The sequence below is a fragment of the Lissotriton helveticus genome, chromosome 1_2 (genome assembly GCF_964261635.1).
Source record: "Lissotriton helveticus chromosome 1_2, aLisHel1.1, whole genome shotgun sequence".
NCBI classification, from domain to species: domain Eukaryota; kingdom Metazoa; phylum Chordata; class Amphibia; order Caudata; family Salamandridae; genus Lissotriton; species Lissotriton helveticus.
Window position 1 is genome coordinate 419983848 of NC_136058.1, and position 12063 is coordinate 419995910.

General features: G+C 50.9%; 1 long non-coding RNA gene across 1 annotated transcript in view; it reads left to right on the forward strand.

Annotated features, from left to right (window-relative positions):
• LOC144807318 (uncharacterized) overlaps nucleotides 1-12063 on the forward strand; it is a 473908-nt gene that overhangs the window by 235112 nt on the left and 226733 nt on the right. The window lies entirely within an intron of this gene.

Below are 12063 nucleotides of genomic sequence, written 5' to 3' on the forward strand. Positions count from 1 at the left end.
GCTCGGTAGATCAATACCAGCATTCTCCTTAGAAGGTGTGCATGGCTTAGGATCTCAGCTCGGGAGATCAATTCCAGCATTCTCCTCCGAGGGCGTGCATGGCTTAGGATCTCAGCTTGGGAGATCAATACCAGCATTCTCCTCTGAAGGCGTGTATGGCTTAGGATCTCAGCTCGGGAGATCAATTCCAGCATTCTCCTTAGAAGGCGTGCATGGCTTAGGATCTCAGCTCGGGAGATCAATTCCAGCATTCTCCTTAGAATGCGTGCATGGCTTAGGATCTCAGCTCGGTAGATCAATACCAGCATTCTCCTTAGAAGGTGTGCATGGCTTAGGATCTCAGCTCGGGAGATCAATTCCAGCATTCTCCTCCGAGGGCGTGCATGGCTTAGGATCTCAGCTCGGGAGATCAATTCCAGCATTCTCCTCAGAAGGCGTGCATGGCTTAGGATCTGAGCTCGGGAGATCAATATCAGCATTCTCCTTAGAAGGCGTGCATGGCTTAGGGTCTCAGCTCGGGAGATCAATTCCAGCATTCTCCTCAGAAGGCGTGCATGGCTTAGGATCTCAGCTTGGGAGATCAATACCAGCATTCTCCTTAGAAGGCGTGCATGGCTTAGGATCTCAGCTCAGGAGATCAATTCCAGCATTCTCCTTAGAAGGCGTGCATGGCTTAGGGTCTCAGCTCGGGAGATCAATTCCAGCATTCGCCTTAGAAGGCGTGCATGGCTTAGGATCTCAGCATGGGAGATCAATACCAGCATTCTCCTTAGAAGGCGTGCATGGCTTAGGATCTCAGCTCGGGAGATCAATACCAGCATTCTCCTCAGAAGGCGTGCATGGCTTAGGATCTCAGCTCGGGAGATCAATACCAGCATTCTCCTCAGAAGGCGTGCATGGCTTAGGATCTCAGCTCGGGAGATCAATACCAGCATTCTCATCAGAAGGCATGCATGGCTTAGGATCTCAGCTAGGGAGATCAATACCAGCATTCTCCTCAGAAGGCGTGCATGGCTTAGGATCTCAGCTCGGGAGATCAATACCAGCATTCTCCTCAGAAGGCGTGCATGGCTTAGGATCTCAGCTCGGGAGATCAATACCAGCATTCTCCTCAGAAGGCGTGCATGGCTTAGGGTCTCAGCTCGGGAGATCAATTCCAGCATTCGCCTTAGAAGGCGTGCATGGCTTAGGATCTCAGCTAGGGAGATCAATTCCAGCATTCTCCCCTGAAGGCGTGCATGGCTTAGGGTCCCAGCTAGGGAGATCAATACCAGCATTCTCCTCTGAAGGCGTGCATGGCTTAGGGTCTCAGCTAGGGAGATCAATTCCAGCATTCTCCCCTGAAGGCATGCATGGCTTAGGATCTCAGCTCGGGAGATCAATACCAGCATTCTCCTCAGAAGGCGTGCATGGCTTAGGATCTCAGCTCGGGAGATCAATTCCAGCATTCTCCTCAGAAGGCGTGCATGGCTTAGGATCTCAGCTCGGGAGATCAATAACAGCATTCTCCTTAGAATGCATGCATGGCTTAGGATCTCAGCTCAGGAGATCAATACCAGCATTCTCCTCAGAAGGTGTGTATGGCTTAGGGTCTCAACTCGGGAGATCAATTCCAGCATTCTCCTCAGAGGGCGTGCATGGCTTAGGGTCTCAGCTCGGGAGATCAATTCCAGCATTCTCCTCAGAAGGCGTGCATGGCTTAGGGTCTCAGCTTGGGAGTTCAATAACAGCATTCTCCTTAGAAGGCTTGCATGGCTTAGAGTCTCAGCTAGGGAGATCAATACCAGCATTCTCCTTAGAAGGCGTGCATGGCTTAGGATCTCAGCTCAGGCGATCAATACCAGCATTCTCCTTAGAAGGCGTGCATGGCTTAGGGTCTCAGCTCGGGAGATCAATACCAGCATTCTTCTCAGAAGGCGTGCACGGCTTAGGATCTCAGCTCAGGAGATCAATACCAGCATTCTCCTCAGAAGGCGTGCATGGCTTAGGGTCTCAGCTCGGGAGATCAATTACAGCATTCTCCTCAGAAGGCGTGCATGGCTTAGGATCTCAGCTCTGGAGATCAATACCAGCATTCTCCTCTGAAGGCGTGCATGGCTTAGGATCTCAGCTCTGGAGATCAATACCAGCATTCTCCTCAGAAGGCGTACATGGCTTAGGGTCTCAGCTCGGGAGATCAATACCAGCATTCTCCTTAGAAGGCGTGCATGGCTTAGGATCTCAGCTCGGGAGATCAATTCCAGCATTCTCCTTAGAAGGCGTGCATGGCTTAGGGTCTCAGCTAGGGAGATCAATACCAGCATTCTCCTCAGAAGGCGTGCATGGCTTAGGATCTCAGCTCAGGAGATCAATACCAGCATTCTCCTCAGAAGGCGTGCATGGCTTAGGATCTCAGCTAGGGAGATCAATACCAGCATTCTCCTCAGAATGCATGCATGCCTTAGGATCTCAGCTCGGGAGATCAATATCAGCATTCTCCTCTGAAGGCGTGCATGGCTTAGGATCTCAGCTTGGGAGATCAATACCAGCATTCTCCTCTGAAGGTGTGCATGGCTTAGGGTCTCAGCTCGGGAGATCAATACCAGCATTCTCCTCAGAAGGCGTGCATGGCTTAGGATCTCAGCTAGGGAGATTAATACCAGCATTCTCCTCAGAATGCATGCATGCCTTAGGATCTCAGCTCGGGAGATCAATATCAGCATTCTCCTCTGAAGGCGTGCATGGCTTAGGATCTCAGCTTGGGAGATCAATACCAGCATTCTCCTCAGAAGGCGTGCATGGCTTAGGATCTCAGCTCGGGAGATCAATACCAGCATTCTCCTCAGAAGGCGTGCATGGCTTAGGATCTCAGCTCTGGAGATCAATACCAGCATTCTCCTTAGAAGGCGTGCATGGCTTAGGATCTCAGCTCAGGCGATCAATACCAGCATTCTCCTCTGAAGGCATGCATGGCTTAGGTTCTCAGCTCAGGCGATCAATACCAGCATTCTCCATAGAAGGCGTGCATGGCTTAGGATCTCAGCTCAGACGATCAATACCAGCATTCTCCTCTGAAGGCATGCATGGCTTAGGTTCTCAGCTCGGGAGATCAATACCAGCATTCTCCTCAGAAGGCGTGCATGGCTTAGGGTCTCAGCTCGGGAGATCAATTACAGCATTCTCCTCAGAAGGCGTGCATGGCTTAGGATCTCAGCTCTGGAGATCAATACCAGCATTCTCCTCTGAAGGCGTGCATGGCTTAGGATCTCAGCTCTGGAGATCAATACCAGCATTCTCCTCAGAAGGCATACATAGCTTAGGGTCTCAGCTCGGGAGATCAATACCAGCATTCTCCTTAGAAGGCGTGCATGGCTTAGGATCTCAGCTCGGGAGATCAATTCCAGCATTCTCCTTAGAAGGCTTGCATGGCTTAGGGTCTCAGCTAGGGAGATCAATACCAGCATTCTCCTCAGAAGGCGTGCATGGCTTAGGATCTCAGCTCAGGAGATCAATACCAGCATTCTCCTCTGAAGGTGTGCATGGCTTAGGATCTCAGCTCGGGAGATCAATACCAGCATTCTCCTCTGAAGGCGTGCATGGCTTAGGATCTGAGCTCGGGAGATCAATACCAGCATTCTCCTTAGAAGGCGTGCATGGCTTAGGGTCTCAGCTCAGGAGATCAATACCAGCATTCTCCTCCGAGGGCGTGCATGGCTTAGGATCTCAGCTCGGGAGATCAATACCAGCATTCTCCTCTGAAGGCGTGCATGGCTTAGGATCTGAGCTCGGGAGATCAATACCAGCATTCTCCTTAGAAGGCGTGCATGGCTTAGGGTCTCAGCTCGGGAGATCAATTCCAGCATTCTCCTCAGAAGGCGTGCATGGCTTAGGATCTCAGCTCGGGAGATCAATACCAGCATTCTCCTTAGAAGGCGTGCATGGCTTAGGGTCTCAGCTAGCGAGATCAATTCCAGCATTCTCCTTAGAAGGCGTGCATGGCTTAGGATCTCAGCTAGGGAGATCAATTCCAGCATTCTCCTTAGAAGGCGTGTATGGCTTAGGATCTCAGCTCGTGAGATCAATACCAGCATTCTCCTCAGTAGGCATGCATGGCTTAGGATCTCAGCTAGGGAGATCAATTCCAGCATTCTCCTTAGAAGGCGTGCATGGCTTAGGATCTCAGGTCGTGAGATCAATTCCAGCATTCTCCTCCGAAGGCGTGTATAGCTTAGGATCTCAGCTCGGGAGATCAATACCAGCATTCTCCTTAGAAGGCGTGCATGGCTTAGGATCTCAGCTCGGGAGATCAATAACAGCATTCTCCTTAGAATGCATGCATGGCTTAGGATCTCAGCTCGGGAGATCAATACCAGCATTCTCCTCAGAAGGCGTGCATGGCTTAGGATCTCAGCTCTGGAGATCAATACCAGCATTCTCCTTAGAAGGCGTGCATGGCTTAGGATCTCAGCTCAGGCGATCAATACCAGCATTCTCCTCTGAAGGCATGCATGGCTTAGGTTCTCAGCTCAGGCGATCAATACCAGCATTCTCCATAGAAGGCGTGCATGGCTTAGGATCTCAGCTCAGACGATCAATACCAGCATTCTCCTCAGAAGGTGTGTATGGCTTAGGGTCTCAGCTCGGGAGATCAATTACAGCATTCTCCTTAGAAGGCGTGCATGGCTTAGGGTCTCAGCTAGGGAGATCAATACCAGCATTCTCCTCAGAAGGCGTGCATGGCTTAGGGTCTCAGCTCGGTAGATCAATACCAGCATTCTCCTTAGAAGGTGTGCATGGCTTAGGATCTCAGCTCGGGAGATCAATTCCAGCATTCTCCTCCGAGGGCGTGCATGGCTTAGGATCTCAGCTTGGGAGATCAATACCAGCATTCTCCTCTGAAGGCGTGTATGGCTTAGGATCTCAGCTCGGGAGATCAATTCCAGCATTCTCCTTAGAAGGCGTGCATGGCTTAGGATCTCAGCTCGGGAGATCAATTCCAGCATTCTCCTTAGAATGCGTGCATGGCTTAGGATCTCAGCTCGGTAGATCAATACCAGCATTCTCCTTAGAAGGTGTGCATGGCTTAGGATCTCAGCTCGGGAGATCAATTCCAGCATTCTCCTCCGAGGGCGTGCATGGCTTAGGATCTCAGCTCGGGAGATCAATTCCAGCATTCTCCTCAGAAGGCGTGCATGGCTTAGGATCTGAGCTCGGGAGATCAATATCAGCATTCTCCTTAGAAGGCGTGCATGGCTTAGGGTCTCAGCTCGGGAGATCAATTCCAGCATTCTCCTCAGAAGGCGTGCATGGCTTAGGATCTCAGCTTGGGAGATCAATACCAGCATTCTCCTTAGAAGGCGTGCATGGCTTAGGATCTCAGCTCAGGAGATCAATTCCAGCATTCTCCTTAGAAGGCGTGCATGGCTTAGGGTCTCAGCTCGGGAGATCAATTCCAGCATTCGCCTTAGAAGGCGTGCATGGCTTAGGATCTCAGCATGGGAGATCAATACCAGCATTCTCCTTAGAAGGCGTGCATGGCTTAGGATCTCAGCTCGGGAGATCAATACCAGCATTCTCCTCAGAAGGCGTGCATGGCTTAGGATCTCAGCTCGGGAGATCAATACCAGCATTCTCCTCAGAAGGCGTGCATGGCTTAGGATCTCAGCTCGGGAGATCAATACCAGCATTCTCATCAGAAGGCATGCATGGCTTAGGATCTCAGCTAGGGAGATCAATACCAGCATTCTCCTCAGAAGGCGTGCATGGCTTAGGATCTCAGCTCGGGAGATCAATACCAGCATTCTCCTCAGAAGGCGTGCATGGCTTAGGATCTCAGCTCGGGAGATCAATACCAGCATTCTCCTCAGAAGGCGTGCATGGCTTAGGGTCTCAGCTCGGGAGATCAATTCCAGCATTCGCCTTAGAAGGCGTGCATGGCTTAGGATCTCAGCTAGGGAGATCAATTCCAGCATTCTCCCCTGAAGGCGTGCATGGCTTAGGGTCCCAGCTAGGGAGATCAATACCAGCATTCTCCTCTGAAGGCGTGCATGGCTTAGGGTCTCAGCTAGGGAGATCAATTCCAGCATTCTCCCCTGAAGGCGTGCATGGCTTAGGATCTCAGCTCGGGAGATCAATACCAGCATTCTCCTCAGAAGGCGTGCATGGCTTAGGATCTCAGCTCGGGAGATCAATTCCAGCATTCTCCTCAGAAGGCGTGCATGGCTTAGGATCTCAGCTCGGGAGATCAATAACAGCATTCTCCTTAGAATGCATGCATGGCTTAGGATCTCAGCTCAGGAGATCAATACCAGCATTCTCCTCAGAAGGTGTGTATGGCTTAGGGTCTCAGCTCGGGAGATGAATTCCAGCATTCTCCTCAGAGGGCGTGCATGGCTTAGGGTCTCAGCTCGGGAGATCAATTCCAGCATTCTCCTCAGAAGGCGTGCATGGCTTAGGGTCTCAGCTTGGGAGTTCAATAACAGCATTCTCCTTAGAAGGCTTGCATGGCTTAGAGTCTCAGCTAGGGAGATCAATACCAGCATTCTCCTTAGAAGGCGTGCATGGCTTAGGATCTCAGCTCAGGCGATCAATACCAGCATTCTCCTTAGAAGGCGTGCATGGCTTAGGGTCTCAGCTCGGGAGATCAATACCAGCATTCTTCTCAGAAGGCGTGCACGGCTTAGGATCTCAGCTCAGGAGATCAATACCAGCATTCTCCTCAGAAGGCGTGCATGGCTTAGGGTCTCAGCTCGGGAGATCAATTACAGCATTCTCCTCAGAAGGCGTGCATGGCTTAGGATCTCAGCTCTGGAGATCAATACCAGCATTCTCCTCTGAAGGCGTGCATGGCTTAGGATCTCAGCTCTGGAGATCAATACCAGCATTCTCCTCAGAAGGCGTACATGGCTTAGGGTCGCAGCTCGGGAGATCAATACCAGCATTCTCCTTAGAAGGCGTGCATGGCTTAGGATCTCAGCTCGGGAGATCAATTCCAGCATTCTCCTTAGAAGGCGTGCATGGCTTAGGGTCTCAGCTAGGGAGATCAATACCAGCATTCTCCTCAGAAGGCGTGCATGGCTTAGGATCTCAGCTCAGGAGATCAATACCAGCATTCTCCTCAGAAGGCGTGCATGGCTTAGGATTTCAGCTAGGGAGATCAATACCAGCATTCTCCTCAGAATGCATGCATGCCTTAGGATCTCAGCTCGGGAGATCAATATCAGCATTCTCCTCTGAAGGCGTGCATGGCTTAGGATCTCAGCTTGGGAGATCAATACCAGCATTCTCCTCTGAAGGTGTGCATGGCTTAGGGTCTCAGCTCGGGAGATCAATACCAGCATTCTCCTCAGAAGGCGTGCATGGCTTAGGATCTCAGCTAGGGAGATTAATACCAGCATTCTCCTCAGAATGCATGCATGCCTTAGGATCTCAGCTCGGGAGATCAATATCAGCATTCTCATCTGAAGGCGTGCATGGCTTAGGATCTCAGCTTGGGAGATCAATACCAGCATTCTCCTCAGAAGGCGTGCATGGCTTAGGATCTCAGCTCGGGAGATCAATACCAGCATTCTCCTCAGAAGGCGTGCATGGCTTAGGATCTCAGCTCTGGAGATCAATACCAGCATTCTCCTTAGAAGGCGTGCATGGCTTAGGATCTCAGCTCAGGCGATCAATACCAGCATTCTCCTCTGAAGGCATGCATGGCTTAGGTTCTCAGCTCAGGCGATCAATACCAGCATTCTCCATAGAAGGCGTGCATGGCTTAGGATCTCAGCTCAGACGATCAATACCAGCATTCTCCTCTGAAGGCATGCATGGCTTAGGTTCTCAGCTCGGGAGATCAATACCAGCATTCTCCTCAGAGGGCGTGCATGGCTTAGGGTCTCAGCTCGGGAGATCAATTACAGCATTCTCCTCAGAAGGCGTGCATGGCTTAGGATCTCAGCTCTGGAGATCAATACCAGCATTCTCCTCTGAAGGCGTGCATGGCTTAGGATCTCAGCTCTGGAGATCAATACCAGCATTCTCCTCAGAAGGCATACATGGCTTAGGGTCTCAGCTCGGGAGATCAATACCAGCATTCTCCTTAGAAGGCGTGCATGGCTTAGGATCTCAGCTCGGGAGATCAATTCCAGCATTCTCCTTAGAAGGCGTGCATGGCTTAGGGTCTCAGCTAGGGAGATCAATACCAGCATTCTCCTCAGAAGGCGTGCATGGCTTAGGATCTCAGCTCAGGAGATCAATACCAGCATTCTCCTCTGAAGGTGTGCATGGCTTAGGATCTCAGCTCGGGAGATCAATACCAGCATTCTCCTCTGAAGGCGTGCATGGCTTAGGATCTGAGCTCGGGAGATCAATACCAGCATTCTCCTTAGAAGGCGTGCATGGCTTAGGGTCTCAGCTCAGGAGATCAATACCAGCATTCTCCTCCGAGGGCGTGCATGGCTTAGGATCTCAGCTCGGGAGATCAATACCAGCATTCTCCTCTGAAGGCGTGCATGGCTTAGGATCTGAGCTCGGGAGATCAATACCAGCATTCTCCTTAGAAGGCGTGCATGGCTTAGGGTCTCAGCTCGGGAGATCAATTCCAGCATTCTCCTCAGAAGGCGTGCATGGCTTAGGATCTCTGCTCGGGAGATCAATACCAGCATTCTCCTTAGAAGGCGTGCATGGCTTAGGGTCTCAGCTAGCGAGATCAATTCCAGCATTCTCCTTAGAAGGCGTGCATGGCTTAGGATCTCAGCTAGGGAGATCAATTCCAGCATTCTCCTTAGAAGGCGTGCATGGCTTAGGATCTCAGGTCGTGAGATCAATTCCAGCATTCTCCTCCGAAGGCGTGTATAGCTTAGGATCTCAGCTCGGGAGATCAATACCAGCATTCTCCTTAGAAGGCGTGCATGGCTTAGGATCTCAGCTCGGGAGATCAATAACAGCATTCTCCTTAGAATGCATGCATGGCTTAGGATCTCAGCTCGGGAGATCAATACCAGCATTCTCCTCAGAAGGCGTGCATGGCTTAGGATCTCAGCTCGGGAGATCAATACCAGCATTCTTCTTAGAAGGCGTGCATGGCTTAGGGGCCCAGCTCAGGCGATCAATACCAGCATTCTCCTTAGAAGGCGTGCATGGCTTAGGATCTCAGCTCGGGAGATCAATACCAGCATTCTCCTTAGAAGGCATGCATGGCTTAGGATCTCAGCTCGTGAGATCAATACCAGCATTCTCCTTAGAAGGCATGCATGGCTTAGGGTCTCAGCTAGGGAGATCAATTCCAGCATTCTCCTTAGAAGGCGTGTATGGCTTAGGGTCCCAGCTAGGGAGATCAATTCCAGCATTCTCCTCAGAAGGCGTGCATGGCTTAGGGTCTCAGCTAGGGAGATCAATACCAGCATTCTCCTCAGAATGCATGCATGGCTTAGGATCTCAGCTCAGGCGATCAATACGAGCATTCTCCTTAGAAGGCGTGCATGGCTTAGGATTTCAGTTCAGGCGATCAATACCAGAATTCTCCTCAGAAGGTGTGTATGGCTTAGGATCTCAGCTCGGGAGATCAATTACAGCATTCTCCTCAGAAGGTGTGTATGGCTTAGGGTCTCAGCTCGGGAGATCAATTACAGCATTCTCCTTAGAAGGTGTGTATGGCTTAGGATCTCAGCTCGGGAGATCAATACCAGCATTCTCCTCAGAAGGCGTGCATGGCTCAGGATCTCATCTCGGAGATCAATTCCAGCATTCTCCTCGGAAGGCGTGCATGGCTTAGGGTCTCAGCTCAGGAGATCAATACCAGCATTCTCCTTAGAAGGCGTGCATGGCTTAGGATCTCAGCTCGGGAGATCAATACCAGCATTCTCCTTAGAAGGCATGCATGGCTTAGGATCTCAGCTAGGGAGATCAATACCAGTATTCTCCTTAGAAGGAGTGCATGGCTTAGGATCTCGGCTCGGGAGATCAATACCAGCATTCTCCTTAGAAGGCGTGCATGGCTTAGGATCTCAGCTCGGGAGATCAATACCAGCATTCTCCTTAGAAGGCGTGCATGGCTTAGGATCTCAGCTCAGGCGATCAATACCAGCATTCTCCTTAGAAGGCATGCATGGCTTAGGGTCTCAGCTTGGGAGTTCAATTCCAGCATTCTCCTTAGAAGGCGTGCATGGATTAGGATCTCAGCTCGGGAGATCAATACCAGCATTCTCATTAGAAAGCGTGCATGGCTTAGGATCTCAGCTCGGGAGATCAATACCAGCATTCTCCTCCAAAGGCGTGCATGGCTTAGGATCTCAGCTCGGGAGATCAATACCAGCATTCTCCTCCAAAGGCGTGCATGGCTTAGGGTCTCAGCTCAGGAGATCAATACCAGCATTCTCCTTAGAAGGCGTGCATGACTTAGGGTCTCAGCTCAGGAGATCAATACCAGCATTCTCCTTAGAAGGCGTGCATGGCTTAGGGTCTCAGCTCAGGAGATCAATACCAGCATTCCTCTAAGAAGGCGTGCATGGCTTAGGATCTCAGCTCGGGAGATCAATACCAGCATTCTCCTCCGAAGGCGTGCATGGCTTAGGGTCTCAGCTCGGGAGATCAATTCCAGCATTCTCCTCAGAAGGCGTGCATGGCTCAGGATCTCATCTCGGAGATCAATACCAGCATTCTCCTCAGAAGGTGTGTATGGCTTAGGGTCTCAGCTCGGGAGATCAATTCCAACATTCTCCTCAGAAGGCGGGCATGGTTTAGGATCTCAGCTTGGGAGATCAATACCAGCATTCTCCTTAGAAGGCGTGCATGGCTTAGGATCTCAGTTAGGAGATCAATTCCAGCATTCTCCTTAGAAGGCTTGCATGGCTTAGAGTCTCAGCTAGGGAGATCAATACCAGCATTCTCCTCAGAAGGCGTGCATGGCTTAGGATCTCAGCTCGGGAGATCAATTCCAGCATTCTCCTCAGAAGGCGGGCATGGTTTAGGATCTCAGCTTGGGAGATCAATACCAGCATTCTCCTTGGAAGGCGTGCATGGCTTAGGATCTCAGTTAGGAGATCAATTCCAGCATTCTCCTTAGAAGGCGTTCATGGCTTAGGATCTCAGCTCAGGAGATCAATACCAGCATTCTCCTCAGAAGGCGTGCATGGCTTAGGGTCTCAGCTCAGGAGATCAATACCAGCATTCTCCTTAGAAGGCGTGCATGGCTTAGGGTCTCAGCTCAGGAGATCAATACCAGCATTCTCCTTAGAAGGCGTGCATGGCTTAGGATCTCAGCTCGGGAGATCAATACCTGCATTCTCCTTAGAAGGCGTGCATGGCTTAGGATCTCAGCTAGGGAGATCAATACCAGCATTCTCCTTAGAAGGCGTGCATGGCTTAGGATCTCGGCTCGGGAGATCAATACCAGCATTCTCCTCAGAAGGCGTGCATGGCTTAGGATCTCAGCTCGGGAGATCAATACGAGCATTCTCCTCAGAAGGAGTGCATGGCTTAGGGTCTCAGCTCAGGAGATCAATACCAGCATTCTCCTCAGAAGGCGTGCATGGCTTAGGATCTCAGCTCAGGAGATCAATACCAGCATTCTCCTCAGAAGGCGTGCATGGCTTAGGATCTCAGCTAGGGAGATCAATACCAGCATTCTCCTCAGAAGGCGTGCATGGCTTAGAATCTCAGCACGGGAGATCAATTCCAGCATTCTCCTCAGAAGGTGTGCATGGCTTAGGATCTCAGCTCGGGAGATCAATACCAGCATTCTCCTTAGAAGGTGTGCATGGCTTAGGGTCTCAGCTCGGGAGATCAATACCAGCATTCTCCTCAGAAGGTGTGCATGGGTTAGGGTCTCAGCTCGGGAGATCAATTCCAGCATTCTCCTTAGAAGGCGTGCACGGCTAAGGGTCTCAGGTAGGGAGATCAAATCCAGCATTCTCCTTAGAAGGCGTGCATGGCCTAGGATCTCAGCTCGGGAGATCAATACCAGCATTCTCCTTAGAAGGCATGCATGGCTTAGCATCTCAGCTCGGGAGATCAATACCAGCATTCTCCTTAGAAGGCGTGCATGGCTTAGGGTCTCAGCTCGGGAGATCAATTCCAGCATTCTCCCCCGAAGGTGTG